Source organism: Lissotriton helveticus, chromosome 8, assembly GCF_964261635.1.
Source record: "Lissotriton helveticus chromosome 8, aLisHel1.1, whole genome shotgun sequence".
Classification (NCBI taxonomy): Eukaryota; Metazoa; Chordata; class Amphibia; order Caudata; family Salamandridae; genus Lissotriton; species Lissotriton helveticus.
Window position 1 is genome coordinate 1688506346 of NC_136069.1, and position 15312 is coordinate 1688521657.

Consider the following 15312-nt stretch of genomic DNA (forward strand, 5'->3'; position numbering starts at 1 on the left):
GTATACTGTGTTCTAGAGTGTGAAACACTTTTCGTAGAGTGTTGTAAACTGGGGTGGCATACAGTACTGTTGAGGGGCGTGCCATAGAGTGGAGTAGTGGAGCTGTGTGTTATAGAGTAGAGTGGAGTAAATTCTTGTAGTTGCATATAGTGTAGTAGAGTGGAGTAATGTCTCGTAGAGTGACATACAGTGACGTACAGTGTTGTATAGTGACATAGACTGGAGTTCAGTGTTGTATAGGACAGTAGAATAGAGTGAAATAGAGTTTAGTACACTGGAGTGGCATTGAGTGGTGTAGAGTGAAGGAGAGGTTCCTAGAGTGGATTAGACTTGGGTGGCATATACCGGAGTGGCTTAGAGTGCAGTGTCACACAGTGTCATATCGTGGTGTGCCATACCGTAGAGTATTGATTCATAAAGTGTCGTAGTGTAGAATGTTGTGGCATAGGGGATTGTGGTGTGCAGTGCAGGGGTATAAAGTTAAGCTGGCATACACTGAAATATAGAATAGTCGAGTGGTGTAGAGTTGAGCAGCATACAGTGGAGTTGCATAAAGTGGAATGGCATTCAGTGGAGTGTCACACAGTGGAATAGCGTAGAGTGGAGTGGTATATATTGGAGTAGTGTAGAGTGGACTAGCATAGAGTGTAGTAGTGTACAGTACTTTCCAAATAGGGGAGGGTCCTAGATTGGAGTAGCATACAGTGAAGTGGGATGTAGTGGAATAGAATACAGTGGAATTGGGGATAGTGGAATAACATACAGTGGAATAGAGTATAGTAGAGTGGCATAGAGTGAAGTTGCATACAGTAGAATAGCCTACATTGGAGTAGTGTACAGTTTAGTGGCATAGAGTGGAGAAGAGTACAGTGGATCGGCATCAGTGTAGTGGTGTAGAGAATAGTGGCATACAGTGGAGTGGCGTAGATTGGAGTGGGGTACGGTAGAGTGGTGCAGAGTAGAGTGGTTTAGAATGGAGTGACATACATTGGAATAGTGTATGCTACTGGTCTGGTGGTATGATACAGTGGTGGTGTGTTGAGTGGAGTGACATAGAGTGGAATAGCACTGAGTGGAGAGTCATACAGTACAACAGAATAGTGTAGACTGGATTGGCGTACAGTGGAGTGGCGTAGTCTGGAGGGTCAGACAATGGAGTGGCAACAGTGGATTAGGGTACAATGGAGGGGTGTAATGTGCTGGGGCTTGAAGTGGAGTGTGGTAGAGTGAACTGGTGCACAGTGTAACAGTGTAGAGTGGAGTTGCATAGAGCAGAGTGGCATACAGTGGAATGGCGTAGAGTGGAGTGGTGTAGGTAGACTGCGTAGTGGAGTGAGGTACACTGTAGTGCCATACAAGGGGATAGCATAAAGTTGAGTGGCATAATGTGTAACAGCATACACTGGAGTGTGATCGAGTAGAGTAGCATATAGTGGAGTGGTGTACAGTGGAATTGCATAGAGTGGAGTTTTGTATAGTGGAGTTGCGAAAACATCAAATTATAAGGGGGCTGGTCGGGGTAGCCTGACCCCCTAGTTGTTTTAGTGGTGTCCTAGAGGGACCCAGCCTTGGAGTCAAAGGGCAGAAAGTTTTTTTTTATGCATCACTGCAGACTTGTGGTACTCAGTGCAACACCTCCTCAAAAATTCACAGGAGTACTGCACAATTCATTCAAGATTAGGGCAAGAGTAATCTGGGATGATAAAAAAGATGCAAATGTTTGGTTCGTGTCTATTAGCGTTGCACAATCAGAGGGGGTTGAAGGACAATAAGGGATTGGACACTTGTTAGGGTTTGGGCACAGGCCCACGCCACAGACCAGGCCCTGACTCCAACCCTACGCTGTGCCCAGCCATGGGCCAAAGGCCATATGCTGTGGGGGTTGGGCGCCCACATGGAGTTGGGAACTGGTCCTGACTGTAGGCCCTGTGCCCATTTCCCTGCTTCACATGCTCGTCAAAGGCTGTACACTGTGGGGAGCAAATTGTGATGAATAAAGGCACTAGAAATTCATTATTACCTTATTTTACATTTTAAAAAAACCTTAGCGATTGATTGACAAAAACAGAGGTTAAAGTAACATTATAATTAGGGGAAAACTAAAATGTTAAACTGAGAAAACGCTGAAATTCATTGTATATGTGCCCTCACATATTTCATCACTCTTGACGTGTTCTATGATATCATAGAAGACATCACTAATGTCATCTCAATTTCAGTGGTTTTCTTTAGTTTAAAATTATGTTTTTTAACTGAAATTTTCACCTCACCATAATGTCTCAGGCCCATGTGGGGTTATTGGGGGATCCAAAGAGAAAACCTGCCGTTAAAATAAATAATAAAAATATTTTTTTTATTACAGGATATAAACATCTTAGCTCTGTCAGTGGGTCCACTTTCCCTCATGTTTAATCATCTTGATTTTGTTTTTTATGATTTGGTGCACAACTGCTGCGCTTGTGCAATCCCCCTTATATCTGGCACTGGGCTGTGTGGAACAGGGTTGGCCTTTCTAAGTGCATTGGACTCAGGTCCTATGCCCTTATGCCAGGATACGAGATCAATTCCTGCTGTGCAAGCCTTATGAAACAAAAGTTGGTTGGCAACCAACAGGGATTTGGCTGCAGAGCACTGTTGGATGTGGCATAATACCAAATACCCAAACACTAAATGGAAAAACAATTGTTAAAGTGAAGTTATGGGTAGCTTTGGTTATGAAACATCAATGTTTGATTTAAAATAATCTCAGAGATTCACTTTAAAAATCACATTTAAAGTGCAGTTATGGCTAAGTATTAAAACCAAAAAGCCATTGAAATTCACAAGTTATGGATTGGAGCACAATCCATAACTCATGCAACAGCCATGCAAACCATAACTTGTACACCAAATGCAATTCTTACTGCAGCACAATATTTATGCTAAGACAAAACACAACCAAAAAGCTAAATTAAATAAAAATCTATACTAGATAATATAAATTGTTATTACTGCATTCACAGTTGTTTCTTTCAAAGTGGTAAGGCTAATGGGATATGTAATCTCACCTAGAAGATTATTTTCAACATTCATAATTGCAGCTGTTACATTAAATGTGAGGTCATGAGTACTGCATTTGGTGAGCTAGCTATGATTTGAAAATTATGCAAAAGGGCAGCATTACCAAAATCTCTGCACAACAGATCTGGATTGTTAGCGTATCCTGTCATGGTGTTTACTGGCAAAATGGTGAACTCCAGAAGGTGCAGCCATGGCACGATTGATGTTGTATTAAGTTAAAGCCAGTAGGAAGGAGCTACTTTTGAGGTTTGGCAAATAAGGCATGTCTTGAGATACAGGCATGTGAAGAGGAACGATCTTCCATCCTCTACCAAAACATCCAAACCAGTTTAATTCCCAGGTAATAGTTTGAGCCAATGGTTACAGGTGGGGCCCACTACCAGTCAGTTTTGGGAACTAGCACTTACTATTCAGCATCAGACAATTATAGAGACAGGGAAAAATTGCATAAAGTGGAAATACATAGGAGAAAGGATGAAAAATCATCACAAAGGGAGAAAGCAGTCACCTGCAAGAGTGAGATAAAAGGGGAAGTAGTGTCTGATGATGGAATAAAGGTGGAAACAAAAATTTGGCGCTCTGACATTTTATAGCACCAGCTGTAGGCTTCTGAGGGGAAAGATCCTTTAATATGCAGTCTTTACCATGAAATGATTTTACCATTCATCATTTACCACACAGCCTTTAGCAGGCATGGCTTTACCATGCAAGGTGTGTACAGTTAAGGCAACTATATGTATATATTAGTTAGGGTTTGTGGTCCATAGTGGTATAGGGTAGTAAGGGTATTTTTAGAGTTCAGGGTTGAGTAAGGATACTTTTGGGGTTTAGGGGTGGGTATGGGTATAGGGTGGTAAGGGTATTTTGAGTGTTTAGGGTTGAGTAAGGGTATAAGGTGGTAAGGGCATGTTTAGGGCTTTGGGGTGAGTTGGGACATAGGGTGGAAAGGGAAAGTTTAGGGTTATGGGTAGGTAAGGGTATATAGTGGTAAGGGTATTTTAGTGTTATGGGGTACGTAATGGTATACAGTGGTAAGGGTATTTTAAGGGTTTAGTGGTGGGTATGGGAGTAGGGTGGTAAACGTATTTTAGGATTTAGGGGTGGGTAAGGGTATAGGGTGTTAAGTATGTTTTTAGGGAATAGAGGTGAGTAGGGGCATAGGGTGGAAAGAGTATTTTTAGGATTTATGGATGGGTAGGGGTATAGGGTGGTGAGTTTAGGGTTTAGGGATGGGTAGAGGTGGAAAAGGTAATACAAAGTTGATGATTTGAGGGTCTCCCCAAAAACTCCAACATTGAACTCAATTTAAAATAACACACACAGTGATGTAAAATGTGAGGTCATAAGCTGTGCATTGCGAACCATAAGTTATAGTTAGCTCAGGGAATCATTATGTTTTTTTTCAAGTGAGATCTGAGCCTAACTATAATGTCCCTATAACCTTTGTTTTTTTAGTGAATTTCTAAGGACTTTTATAATTCTATTCCTTACCTATAAAAACCCTGTAAGCGTTGTTTTTTCTGTGAATTTCTACTGTTTATTAATGTTATTTCCTATCTATAACGTCCTTGTAACCTTTATTTTTTTGAGTAAAATTCTACAGTTGTTCAATATTATTTCCTAACAGTAACGTGTAACCTTTGAGAGTGGGTGTGGGATTGAGTGTATAGGTTAGTGAGCGGGTCTGTGAGTGTCTGTGTGGATATGTGAGCGGGTCTGTGAGTGCCTGTGTAGATCTATGAGTGCCTGTGTGGGCCTGTGAGTGGGTGCAAAGTGTCCCTGAGTGGGTTTGTAAGTGGGTACGTGAATGTCTGACTGGATCTCGGAATGGGTGCACGAATGTCTAAGTGGGTCTGTGAGTGGGCATAAGTCAGACAGGAAGGGGGCAGGTGGAAAGCAAAACACAATAGAATAAAGATCTTCCTCCTGACTGAAAAAAATTCTATAGGACCTCGTGCCACCTCCCTCTGAGATAGTTCCTCTTCCCACCTTGCCCGCAGTGTGCTGCCCTCTGCTGCCTTCAGTTTGTGCCTTCTCTCAGCTTTTTTCTGCTCATTTCTGACCTTTATTTTGCCTGTTTCTGATTGTTTCTGACATCTATTTTTGCCTCCTTTGGCTGGTTTCTGACCTTTATTTTTCTCCTGCTCATTTCTGACCTCTATTTTGCCTCTTTCCGCTTGTTTCTGACCTCCTATTTTGCCTCTTTCTGATAGTTTTTGACCTATATATTTACTCTTTCTGCCTCCCCTGGTCCCTGGCATTGCTCTCACACACAGGAAACTGCTACACATGAAGTTCCATGTGTATGGGAGCAATCATCTCATTTGTTTCCTTGGCCGCTAGCAGGCAGAGAAACAGATGAAAACTCTGCTCCCAGCAAGTGGGAGGAGTTAGACAGATCCCACTTGCTGGGAGTGGAATTAGTGTTTACTCTCGCTTGACGGGAGCTGTCAAGCAAGAGCCAAGGTGGGAGCCGAGGGACAAAGGGAGCCAGCCCTGGGGGATGGTGGTCCCCAGAGCCATTGTTAGCTCCAGGAAGGGGGCTGAACAACTCCCTCCTTTAATTGCCTCAGGCTGACCCCAGGTAGGTGATGGTACCCGGGACTGACTTTGGCCAAGGAAAGGGGGGCCTTCTTCCAGTGTTAGTTATCTATTTGACCCAGGGAGGTTGTTTCCCCAGGATCCCATGGACCAAGCTGGTCTCTGTATTTATATTTATTTAGCTTTGAGAAGGTTGTGGTCCCCGGGGCATTTTAAAGCCTCAGGAGGGGGGTCTGCGTGGCCCCCCACCACTGTTATTCAAAAGTCCCAGGGAGGAGGTGGTCCCCAGGGCTCAATCAGCCCCCTTCAAAATTTTAATAAAGCCCAGGAGAGGTGGTGGTCCAGGTGCTAAAAAGAACCCTAGGTGCACCACCCTCCTAACTCACTTGTGCCCCTGGTAACTGGCCCAAACATGTGCTAAACTGAAAATAAGCGTAGGAGACTGCAATTTTTTAAATTTTTGACATGGATTTGCAACTCAGGGGCTCATTACAATGTCGGGCAGAAGGCCTACTCCCTACAGTCAGAATCTTTCCGACCGCGTCAGAACAGTTACGACCGACTCGGTCGGTTTACATACCGACTGCCTGATTATGATGTTTGAGGTCAGAACATAAACTGTGCAGTCATTGCGACTCGGTTCCGACCGACTCACGGAGTATTCCTGTTGGTCGGAACCGCATTGTACACCCCATATGGACAGTGTTTCCGCCATCTGGATTAGGATGTCGATTCCCAACAGCCTTTCCATGTTGGCCAGTATGACATGGAAAGGCTGTCGGAAAGTGACTTTGGGGGCCTCTGGCAGGGCCCTCTACCCCGGGGCCTATGGTTGATGACTGCGGGGGATCCTTAGGGACCCCCATGTAAAACCTTGCATGGTGTGGCAGGCACCGTGCGGTGCCTGAGACAGGGTGCAGGTTTTTCTACACACACCCGACTTCCCCATAGGAGCCTGTGTTACGGCTGGTTGTTGGGTGTAACCCGAGCTCCCATAGGAAACAATGGGAATCTGACTGATCAGTGTTCGGTCGCATCGTAATCCCAAGTTGGTCGGGCCTGAATCTAAGTCAGTGTCGAGCTGAGGCTTTCCGCACAAGATCGTAATGAGCCGCTAAGTTGCAATTTTGCAGCGAGAATTTTATTTAAATACTCTTTTGCCCTGGCCAGGTCCAGGGGTCCCCATGACCAAGGCTAAGGGATCAGGGTATTCCTACACTGCCCATTTTCTTTTTTTCTTTTTTTATCTCTTTGTTTGGGACTCAGCTGAGGCTTGGAAAATCTCATTTATGGTTTGTGTCGCTCATGCATCCCTTTGTATAGCGAAAGGATGACACAAAACCTTGCTAAATGAGACTCTGAAGGACTCAAATGAGCCGGCAGGGGGAAAGTTGTAGTGTGAGAGTGACAGCTTTCAGAGGACCCAGGGTCCTATTTGCACACTTGTGAGCAAGAAGAAGACAATTATGATTTACTTCAATAGAAATTTATAAGCAACAAGAAGGCTTTAAATAATAATATGCTCTCCTCCTTTATATTGACCTATAAAATATGGATATAATATCACAGAAGAAAGATGAATCTAATAGAAACTATAGTTAATGACATTTAGCTACTAATCTTGCACTCTACAATCCGAAAATACAACTGAGAAATCAGTTTAAGAATATTGTTACAGCTCATGTTTCAGGGTCATCATATTGCATGTGAGACATTTGATTATGTTACCTGCCATGGTAGGATGTCTTTTATTTCATCACAGGTTTCTTTGGTGAAAGATCCTTGGACAATTTTACAAGATAGGAGAAAGTTTAACGCATGAGCGATGGCAAACACAGCAATGTAACTGTGGTATGTGTAGCTCAGATCATTCAGCTCAAATAGGGACATGGCCATTTCGTCCATCAAATTGTACCGGGAGCAAGGTACCGACTGCATTGTAGGTGTACCAACTGGCGCCATGAGTGTGGTAGTATTCTCTTTGTCCTCCAGCCAGGTACACTTGAAGGCTTTCTCCCAGAAAAGTCTGATAAAAATATCATCACGAGACATGCTAGGATTGAGGTGGTGAAGAAACCCTTGGAACCCTGGCATGCTGCCTGTGTAAGGTTTGAGAACTAAAGCCCCATTCAATACTTTCCAGGATTTCCCTGAAAAGAATCCAGGAGACATACCAAATGATGTTGAAAATATCCAGATATTTCCAATAACATTCTGCTCATAAAGAATTTCCAATAACACCTTCACATGCAACTCCGCACTGTGAAATATAATTGTCTTTGCCGAATGTCTTTGTATTAGTGCAGCAACTTGGAGGACTCTTTCTTTGGAGTATCGCAGGTGAATCCTCTCCACGTAAGCCACACAGCCACCATCTGCCTCGATCCCCATCTGTATGGCCTGAGCACCCTGCAAACCAATCTCATCATCAGAAATGATCATTCCCACCCAGGTCCAACCAAAGTGCCCCAATAAACGTGCCAGGGCGGTATTCGTGAGAGCGTTGCCAGAGATGGTGCGTAGAAAGGATGGGAACTGTAGCTTGTCGCTCAGAATGGAGGTTACCGCTGAATGGCTGATCTATTAAAATTGAAGAAGTTTACATTTTTATCAAAAGTAAATATCAACTAGACATTTATCTATTCAATAGCAATAAGTAAACTGTAAAGAGTGTTTGCTATTTGGCAACTATGCTCACTATAAACATATTTACATACTACACTGTTTGCACAATGACACATAAGGCACTTATGGTAAATTTGGGTGTGTTCCCAATAATTCAAGCTGCTTGAGTACCAATGACTGCATTAGGCTATTTCTGAAGGTTCCAGGTGAACTTGAGAGCAAGAATGGCATACAAAGAATCTGAAAGAATGTTTTGGAGCAAACAAAAACATTTGTAATCATAATGACAAAGCAAGGATTGTAATTATCTAAGCAGTTGAGAATTGCAGGATTTCCCAAAACTACAAATGTGTTTTTCTGAAGCACATTTATGATAAAAATATCCCCTTAGTTTCTCACATATTTTCTTGGTGCAAAATCATTCTCTTGTAGAGGAGATGTAATGGCACAGTCAGTCAGTCAAATATACTTTATTCGATTTGTTAAAATCATAAAAGGCATAAAAATGTACATACATTCATGAAAATAGAGCAATTCATGTATTTACAAACTCAGTGCAAAAAGCTTTTATGAAACATATACTCTACCGAATGAATTAAAAATAGTTAATAAGAACAATCAGAATAATACATTTAATGTTGTATTTTTCGTTTTAATTCTAATTGCCGCCACTAAAAAACTAGCCACATGGAAAGTAATGCGGGTGCTACCCAGCATCTGAAGATGGGTGAGGGCAGGTCTGACTTGGATAAAACCAGCCTCTTTCAAAATTGGTAGCAGATATTTTTCCCTTATCCCCGCATCGTGCCCGCAGAACATAATGAAATGCATAGTGTCTTGTTGCGAAAAATTATCACAATTACAAGGCGGGCCATCTTCTGGTTTACACCACGATTGATAACTACCCAGGGAATAATGTATTAGGTTGAATCTGAATTTAGTCAGTAGGGCTCTATGGAAGGGTTTGGTTACAGTCTTAAGATATGGCTCAAGTGCAGGGGAGATTGTTAGCATATAATGCCGTCTAACAGAAGGTTTCAAAAATTCCAGCTCCTCGCGGGCCAATCTAAGCCTATCTAAAAAGTGTAACTTAGTCCAGTTGACGTCCTCCCTTCTAATACAAGAAGGGGTTAAAAAGAGCTCCGGGCGTCCTAACTGACCAAATGAGTATCTCAAGTATTCAAGCCAGGGTATTTTTTTAGCGTGATCCAGTACCATGACATTTTTTACAATAGCATGATTCAGAGTTATCTCTGAGTTGAGCCATATTTTTAGCCAGAAAATTAATGGGGCTAGTTTCAGCTTGTCTGAAACATAATCCAAACCCAGCTCAGAATGAATTGAAAAGATGGGGGTGGGATGGAGAACAGACAGGAGGTATCTTAAAAACCTGTTTTCAGTTATTTGAAGCTTATCAAGTGGAACATAGCCCCAAATAAAAGCACCATATGTGGTAATTGACATACATTTTGAGTTATAAACTTTTAAAAGAGCCTCCATGGGCCTAACCCCCAACCTTTTTGAAAAGCCCATGAGGGCTGACGTGGATCTTGCCACGGAAATACTTTTAGCCTTGATTTGGAGGGCCCATGTCCCCTTCTCATCGAAGAGAACACCGAGGTAAGGAAATGCTGCCACCCTGGAAACAACGTCACCCTTGCAAATAAAGGTTTTAACTTTACACTTACGTCTATGATGACCAACCACCATTGAGTGGGATTTTTTTGCATTTATCTTTAGGTCCAGACGATCCATAAAGATCCCAAATAGTTCTAACAGTCTCTGGAGTCCCACCCCGGTACGGGCTAATAGGACTGCATCGTCCGCGTATAGGAGAGCCGGTATAACAGCATCTCCTACACATGGCACGTCCACCCCTGGTACATCTAATAAGTTACCTAAACCATTAATGTAGATGGTAAAAAGGAGGGGGGCTAGGATGCAGCCCTGTCGTACCCCCGCTCCGATTTAAAGCGGCTCATACACCTGCCCTCCTTGGTGACCCTTACCTTAGCAAATAACTCCTGATGGAGGGATGCCATGAAATTAACAAGGGGGGTCAATCCCTATCTCCAAGAGGATTGGCCATAACTTATCTCTATTTACCATATCAAAGGCCGAGGAGGGGTCCATAAAGTCCAAGTATAAAGACCCCTCCTTAGCTAATGTATATTTAGAAATTAAAAGGTGCAGATTTGAACACTGTTCCAGGGTACCTCTTTTTTCTCTGAACCCATATTGTAGGTTTGACAGAACCCCACTACTCTCAATATTGTCCCTTAGTTGGTACAATAAGACTCTGCCTAGTATCTTAATCGCAGAGTCTAACAGGTATATGGGTCTGTAACAAGCTGGGTCATCTCGCTGCCCTTTTTAAAAAATCGGCACGATGATTGAAGTGGCCCATGAGGCAGGAAAGATATTACCATTTGCCGCATAGAAGACATTTGTAAGCACCTTGGCCCACAATTTGGGTGAATGTCTGTAAAGGTCTGAGGGGACACCGTCCGGCCCGGGGGCCTTATTTTTTGAGGTCTCAGTGATTGCTTTCTCAACTTCGTCGGAGTCAAAGTGTAGGGGGGCTGACTCGGAAACCAACAAGGGGCTTCTTAAGGCGCCGGACTCTGATTCTCCATAGACTTCTCTAAAATGGCAAAGCCATTTATCATCAGAGATTACACAGTCCATGACTGTATTATCTGAGTCTGAGAAAAAAATGGCTGGTTAATTGTCGCCCAGAACTGTTTGCTATCCTGCAAAACATCAATTGACAGTAGTTTTTCCTTCTGTTGATCGTTTGCCTATATCTCTTCCTCCTCTCAGCGATGGCAGCCTTGTCTCTTGGGATGGTTTTCAGAGCTTGTAATAGATCCCTATGCGCTTTTGCGCAGTCAGAGTCAAACCATTTGTGGGGGTAATTATCTCCTATACGAGATTTAATCATCAAGTTGTGCGAAATTTGTGCAGATACAGACTCAAAAGCGCCCATGATTACATCGTTAGGGGCATTACAATCCTGACAGAGTGCCATATTGCCTTCTATTTTAGGGAGTAATTCCTTGAGAAAATTATCCGGTACGACCTTAGCCCACTTGAACCTTCCCCTTGGTCCATTGGAAGGACAGCAAGCTCATTTTGGGGAGGGCTGGTCCTGATCCCTATGGGGTTGTACCATTGCAGCACAAGCAGGACCGGGTTATGGTCACTGTATATCGACATAATTACTTTATAGGTTACAACCCTTCGTATGATGCCAGGAGTCACAAAAATGTAATCTATCACAGAACCTGGGTCAGCGCCTTTAAAAGTAACTGCCCTTACCTCACCCTCAATACTGCTAGATTCAAAAATATTACAATTAACCAGCAGCTCCTCAAGAGCCTCTCCTTGACTGGAGTGTTCGAAGTGGGGAACTACTGAACCTACAGGGCCCTCATGATTCCCTATGTGGCAAACGTCACTGCATGGATGAATATTAAAATCACCCATTAAAATGAGCTCGAAATTAGTGTAATGATTTTGACTGAGGTTAATTAAAAAAAATTCCAACAAGGCAATATGTTGAGTACGATCGTCCCTGTCCCAAGAATTATAAAAATTAATTAAAATGCATTTACAGGTGGACGAGGCAACCCATTCAACAATTAGAAGATTGGGGGACCCAACCTCCACCAATTTTTGTATCCCCGTGAGTTTTAGGGAGAAAAGCATGATGTTATGTTATATGGGATACTTGTAAAGCGCACTGTTACTCTACCCGAGTGTCCTGGCGCTGTAGACCGCTGGGGAACCCGTCCTGGTTTTCCCTGTGAGATGGTCCCTTTCTGGGTATCTCCAGGGTGAAACCAGGCATCCCCGGCGTCTGTGGGGGGCCGTTGTAGAGATGAGGCAAGCTTAATGCCCAGAGTTACCGAGTGTGTTCCCTGGTTAGAGTAGGCACTGAGGCGAGAATTATCGAGTCTGTTGATCCTGGTCCAAGACCCTGCCGCGTCAGGAATTGAACCCTGGTCCCGGGCTGTTCTCTGCTTACAGGTCTGCCGCCTCTAACCAGTGAGCCACACCTCTCCACATGATAAGACCACCTTTCGCTCTACCTGCAGTGCTTGGGATGGCCGGGACGACAAAGCTAGTAAAGCCGTCCAACTAGAAGCTTGAGGAAGAGTCCCAGGTTTCCTGCATTGATATTATATCATGACTGGAGACAAAGTCAACCCAGGCTGTATCTGCCCTTTTCGATCTGATGCCGGCTACATTCCAGCTAATAATTTTACAATCCGCTAACTCATCTAGGTTAGAAGCATCATGGATGTTAGACGGTGTCAAAGCTGGCAGTCAATCAATCTCTTCAATGCCTGAAAGGGGAGCAAATCGGTTACACAGGGCCGGTCCGCGGGGCTCTAAAAGTGTGCAAGATGACTGAGGACAAGGTACCACCGGGGAACTCAAATCCACCTCCAAGGGATATGGGCGGCTCCCCGTGGTCCTTGAACGTCCCAGATCTGTGTCCCGTGCCCTCCGATCCATCCCTGTGCCCCATGACCCATGAGATATGGTTGGGGGTGGATAGAAGAAACCCAGGAGGACGGGTCTCATTTGCCCAGTATGTGTAATCTCTGAGCCGTCCCAAAACAGCCTGTCTGCCAGATCCACACTATTAAAATTGACTATAACACAGTCCCCCTCTATTTTCTTTGGGCATTTCCCTATCCAACCCACCCTTCTTGCCATGATAATCCTGTCTGAAATGTTCAACCCTCCACTACTGGACTCATTGCACCATGCTCTGGCCTTTTTCATCAGGTCGAGAACTGGCTCACCCTCTTGAAGCGGAGGGACCCCAATAAATGTGGCCACTAAGGGAGCGGCCTCTGGGGGCAAATCCAACTTTACTTGGCAGCCTCTTGCTGATATGCTAGAACTTGGGATGGGAATCGGTTCCCAACTGGCCAGGAAGCGTGGCTTCGCGGGAATGGGATCAGCGCTGCTAACAGGGGTGTAAATATCCCGACTCCTGGTATTAACAGAGGCCACCCCATCATTAGTTAGCAGTGGTCTAGGGGGTCTGTACACCTCCATGGGATTTTTACATGGGGGATCAGCGTCAGGCATATGCGCTTCCTGACCTAGGGTGCAATTTTTGGCATATGTATCTATTAATGCACATTTCTTAAGAAGACCGGCTAAACAAGTATTCAAAGTGTCCACAATGTCTTTCGCTATGCCCAATAATAATGGCTCTATGCGTGCTACAAATATGGACTCTAGCTGAGCTCCAAGATTATCATTAGTCACAGTCACAGTATTTAATAGGGCTTCTGGTTTTTCCTCCTTTTGGTGGTCCTCTTTGTGTCATGGTCGGTGACCTGGGTACGGTGTTCCAATGATGTGGATTGCGTTTTGCCAGAGGAAAGACGGACAGAAAGGGCAGCAAGGTTCCTGTGGTGAATCACTACCACCTCAGGCTCTAATGGTATTTGTGGTGCTTGCACAATGTCAACACCCTGCGCACAGTTTGTGAGGGGCGAAGGTGTAAGGCCGAGTTCTTGCTCTGCATTTGCAATTTCCTTTGTGAGGGTCACCACAGCGGAAGAGAGATAAGAAATAATTGACTCAGAATGTCTAGGCACCTTAGCCTTCTTCCCCCCCCCCTCCTCAGCGTTAGTTGCTTTCTTACGCTTACCCATCCTGCGATATCGGGGGCTGGCCCAGCCCGGCCTCTTCTGGCCCCTGACAGCCACAGACGGCCCACCCTTTGCCCAGGCTTAGCGCGGCGCCGCCCATGCGCGTCCCGCGATGCGGGGCCTCTAGCTGGTCTTTGAGCACCTCCGGGGGCGGGACAGAGCGTGCGCGACTTCCTGTCGCGAGGGCCGCTGGGGGATGTAGTCCCAAGTCCGCCGAGCCATGCTGTCCGGTGGCTGTGGTGGCAAAAAGGCTGGTGAGGGTAGCGGGAGCGGCGCGGAAAGGTTGTGGCGTCCTTCGGCAACCTCCGCAATGCCCAGGTCAGTTTGAGTGTGTCCCCGCTCCCCCGGGGCTCTCGCTGGTCTTTGAGCACCTCCGGGGGCGGGACAGGGCATGCGCAACTTCCTGTCGCGAGGGCCGCTGGGGGATGTAGTCCCAAGTCGGCCGCGCTGTGCTGTCCAGTGGCTGCTGCAGCAAGAAGGCTGGTGAGGGTAGGGGGAGTGGCGCGGAAAGATTGTGGCGTCCTTCAGCGACCTCCGCAATGCCCAGGTCAGTTTGAGTGTGTCCAGATATGTGTTGGTAAAACTCAAAAAACATATAGCAAACTTTAAATTCACAATGCGGTACCCATAGTTTCAGGGTATCTCGATGTAAGTACCTTGTAGTGAGAGAAAGTAGGGCAATTATTTTATATCTTATAGTTTTGTAGCACTTTTACCAAATTAGTGAACAAATACTAAACATTAATATTATTAGATAAATGTAGTGATGATGACCCCTGATGACACCTGAGGCAGGAGGTAGATATTACCACAAATACCGCTACTCATATAATCTGCAACTTGGCATCAGAGAAAGAGCTAAACAGCATAGGGATGCCAGCATCAAGATCTCAAAGGCATATCGAATTATGAATATCGATGGGATAGGATATTGTTACAACAATATTGAGGTACAAAATATCGAAAGGTGAATTCGCAGAGGAAGGTACGGATTTACTATTCTTAACTCAACATCTAGGTATGTTCAAGATATATACATCACCAAAGTGTACATATAGGTTAGGTATAGAAAAGGTAAAGAAACGTATCTTTCAATATTGTGCCCCTTATATTTATGTAACAGTATTCTGCCCAGTTGATATTTGGGATTCGATATTGCCAGACTACACCCTTGGTGCAGGAGTGTGATGCTGCAGCTGTCCTTTTCCAGTGCTTGCTAGCTTCAGTCTTCCCTGCTGTCCTGCCACCCACACTTCTCTTCCAGAGCAAAGGTGAGAAGCTTGGGCATGCTTAGAAGGGAATGCATAGGCCAATCAGACGCTACATTCCCTCTTCACATAAATATGAACTTGTTTAACTCTAAATTGGTGATAGGTCTTGAAGATGGCTTGATGACTTGTCAAGG